General features: G+C 40.9%; 1 protein-coding gene across 8 annotated transcripts in view; it reads right to left on the bottom strand.

Moving 5' to 3' along the window:
- Positions 1-4,233, bottom strand: part of SIPA1L1 (signal induced proliferation associated 1 like 1) — a 385,188-nt gene that overhangs the window by 347,779 nt on the left and 33,176 nt on the right. For all 8 annotated transcript variants that reach the window (XM_023507644.1, XM_012812217.2, XM_023507649.1 and 5 more), the window contains exon 2: positions 3,164-3,264. The gene's annotated coding sequence lies outside the window, so the exon portion shown is untranslated. The remainder of the gene's footprint in view (positions 1-3,163; positions 3,265-4,233) is intronic.

Here is a 4,233-nt window from a genome sequence, read left to right as displayed (position 1 = left end):
GAACAGACTGAAATACTTATTAATCCAGTTAATAAATGTAGAGCCAGAACAGAAACATGGTCCCCTGACTCTAAATTCAGTGTCCTGACCTTTGTGCTCTGGTACCTCCATAAACTGAAAACACTATCATCTACACTGAGCGTGTGCACATCACGCTGTCTCTCTCTGGAGTGCTTCTGTTCACTTGAAAGTTCTTAGTATATGCTGGGCACAGTGGCTCACATCTGTTGATTCCAGAACCTTGGAAGCCCAAAGCAGGACAATCACTTGAGACCAGGAGTTCAAGACCAACCTGGGCAACATTGCAAGACCCTATCTCTAAAAAAAAGGGGGGGGGGAGGGGAGGAAAGATCCCTTGAGCCCAGGAGATCAAGGCTGCAGTGAGCCTGAGTAACAGAGCAAGACCCTATCTCTAACCAAAAAAAGAAAGAAAGTTCCTAGTGTGAAGGAAAAGGCATTAGAATCAAAAGACCTGGATTCTATCCTCAACTACAGCCACTAAGACTTCATGGTAAACCAAACTCTACGACAATGATTCTCTGTGGCTGCTATCAGGTTCAACGGTGACACTTTTTAAAAGTACTAATACCCAGGTTTGACTCCAGACATTAGTACTTAATTGGTCTGGAGTATCAGAACATTTACTAAAAGCTCCCCAAGTGATTCTAACACACAGCTTGATTGAGGACCCCAGCCTTAAGATTTAACACCCTTATTTAAGAAAAATAAAAAATGTTAAAAATCCCTTGTGTTACATACTTCACATACTTGAAATGAAAGATAAACACAGTATATGGGAACCCCCTTATAAACAGTAAAATGCCTTACAAACATAAAGGAATTATTATTCATTCATTCAAACATGTACTAAATCTTTTGCACATCAGGCACGTGCTTGGTTGGCACAGAAAGAGAAGCTGAGAAACTACCACGTCTTCAAATAACTGCTGAGCAGTGGGAAAAGGTACAGTGATGGCACAGCGGTGGTCAAGACCAATGACAACCTCAGCGGGAAGCGGGGTTAGAATGGCCTACACAGAACAGACCCTTGAGCTAGATCTCAGCATTGTAGAGAGAAGGCACATTATACCCAGGCAAGTGGACTCGAGGTGGCCAGAACACAGCATGGAGATGACATGCCGTAGACCTGAGCTCCTCAGAAAGAGGTCTGTCAGGTCAAAGAAATTAGGTCCACACATCGCCTGCAGCTTCTTACAAGTCTCAATAATGCTAAAGCACATAAACACCAAAAACTAGAAACAACCCAAATGTCCTCCAACTGCTAAGTGCACAAACTGTTGTATATTCATACACTGGGACAGGACTCAGCAATTAAAATAACAATAATAACTAGTGACACATACAACTAGCACAACTGAATCTCAAATTTATTCTATCAAATAATCAAAATTCCATTGATAAAACATTTGGAAAAAGGCCAAACTATAGAAACAAAAAATAAATCAGAGGGTGCCAGGGTTGGGGCAGGGGAACACTTTGGGGAGATGCAAATAGTCTGTATCTCCTTTCTGGTTACAAAGACATTTAGTAAAATCCACAGGAGAAATATACACTAAAAAGGATGGATTTCATTGTATGTAAATTACACTTCAACAAGTCTAACTTTCAAAAATAATGCTGTTTGCCTTTTCCACACTCATTCTCTCTTAAGTGCACAGCATTTTCCAGAAACCACATGACTAGTGATGCTGTCATCACTCTGCAGCTGAGGAATGTGCACTTGAATAGTTTTATGCTTTAAGTTTTTTCTATCTTAATTTCTAATACAATTAAGAATAATGGTCATAATAGACACAAACAAAACCTCTCTTGAGTCCTCAACACTTCTTATCAGTATAAAGGGTTTCTGAGACCCGAAAGTGTGAGAATCACTGCTGTACGTAAGGGAGAGGCCCCGAAGAAGCAGGAGAGAGATGGAGAGAAACTAGGTAAGACGTAACCACAGGGTCTGATTAAGGCTAGTCGTGGGATAGACGAGAAAGAAATTAGGTCCACACATCATCTGCAGCTTCTTCCAAATCCCAAGCCAATTTCCCTCTGGGGTGGGGGATGTTACTTTCTGAGTGCATTAAAGTTTTGCAAACTAACTTCTGGTAATGTAATTAGGAAACTCAATCTGCCGTAGGAATCACCCTATGATACATTACTGGCAAGTGATTTCTGCACTGTTCACTCTGTTGCCACTGGCCAGCTTCAAACAATGCCCACCATTTAAAATTGACGGTTCTGCCTTTTAAACGTGAAAAGTAACCATCCTAAAGAGTTAGAAAAACTAATTTACAAGTGACTCAATACCTCGTGATCAGTTAGGAAAATTAGGTAATTGTTTAAAAAGCCAATACATTAGTTCTTTGAAGTACGCTTTCACTCCTATCCAGAAACCTACGACAGTGCCAACTCAGCACAATTTTTCCATGCAATGTGGTTTTCTGGAATGAGAGTGTGCGGAGGCAGTTATTTGGTTTTGTCTTTGTTCGGCATAATGCCCTTCTCCTCCTGGGAACATTCATTTCTAAATATGAGCCCTGTAAATTCTAAATTATTTCTAGTACAGATCTTTTTCTATAACCTTCTCATGCCTGGAACTATTACAGTACTTTGGTTTGCCAAAGAGGTAGGGAAATTATTTTTTTCTCATACTCACCACTATCCTAAGGAGGAAGGAAAATTATTCCTAAAACCCTTCATGTCTATCAGCTTTCGAAAATACACAGATATATAAGTAGATTGATAATATTTTATTTCATCAATCAATCACGGGATACAGGTGGTCGGTATTAGAAGAATGGATGAAAGGATGATTCCCCCTCAAAACCTTAAAATACCTTAAAAACACCGTAAGCCATCTTAAATGAGTCTGTGTGTTCTAACTGACATTATATATTGCTTCTGTAATTACTGTGAGTAGCCACCCTCACTGCCACCTCTTAGCTAATACCAAATAGATGGAAATCTGGAGAATCAGATTTGCCACCTTTTTAAAAATTCACCTATACTTGTCTATGTCAACAGCTTGAGTATTAAAAAAGAAAAGGAAAGGAAAAGAAATTCATCTATACTTCTATTCCGGAAGTCTGGGAAACTGCAGACTTCTCTAAAAGTAGCTGTGTATTATTAAGATCAAATAAAACTAGATCCTTACCTGAAGGTACAGTCCTTTTGATTCTCCCTTGTATCAAAATCTTGGAAATTAGGTGACGGTCAGTACTGCAGGAGATTCAGATTTGAAATTTCACCTATGGACTGAAAAGGGGGAAATAATTAATTGGAAATACTCGTACAATGAAGATAAAAATATCAACCTGATCAAAGATGAATTTTTATAAACTTGTTAAAGCCAAATGGTTTCTTCAGGAAACCTGTTTTCTGTGACTGAAATCCAAAATGGAAACCACGTGTGTGGTTCTTCCTGCCTTACTATCAGAGTCAGCCAATTGGCTGGCGAAGCTTTCACACAACTTCAGCTCAAACTCCAGCCTTCCATCTGCCTGGCGCTGCCACACCTTAGCGGAGTCGAAGAGGAACGGCAGGGGCCCTTCAGCCTCAGAGCAAGCGTTTCACAGGGAAACTTCGGCTTATTCCAGCTACACCATATTTGAGCAAACTGCCAGGTTTTTCAAAACTTTATGTCCGAAAGATGTAAAAACTAGTGAGAGCTAAACCGCAAAATCATTTAACTTTAAAGTTCTCGCTGATTTCTAAAAAAATGACGACTGATCTCTCTCGGGTCTCAGCTACAGCCGCGACGTCTCCACATGGCGAAGCTCCGGCCCAGTTACCTGACCACAGGTAACCGGTAACCGCACCTCTTCCACCCCTATGCCAGTCACCGTGTGCCAAGACGTGCCTGCCAACGGAGACCGCATCTGAACTTCTAAACAAGAGACTCTGCCAGAAGGGGATGTGAATCCAGTATTTCTCCAGCTTATTTCTGCATATCCATCTAAAGCCAGGAAACTAGCTAATGGGATGGAGATTAAACTGAAAACACAACACCCAGCTGTGCGCCTCCAGTGAGAAAAAGACCACAAGGAAAGACCATGGTAAAATAATCACGCCTAGGCGGCTGCCCAGCTAAACCTTAAATCCTTAAATCACTGGGAAGCCTCCAAGGACGAGACAATAAAAAGTCAGACGCTGCTTCCAACGGTAATACAAGGACTCCATGTGGCAAACTGCTCAGGTCCAATATGAAAATTCCTCAGGTCTCAG

This window comes from Otolemur garnettii, unplaced genomic scaffold (genome assembly GCF_000181295.1).
Source record: "Otolemur garnettii isolate 467f Iridium unplaced genomic scaffold, OtoGar3 scaffold00196, whole genome shotgun sequence".
In the NCBI taxonomy this organism is placed as follows: domain Eukaryota; kingdom Metazoa; phylum Chordata; class Mammalia; order Primates; family Galagidae; genus Otolemur; species Otolemur garnettii.
The sequence above is the reverse complement of the archived record's forward strand: the minus strand, read 5'-3'. Positions and strand labels throughout refer to the sequence as shown.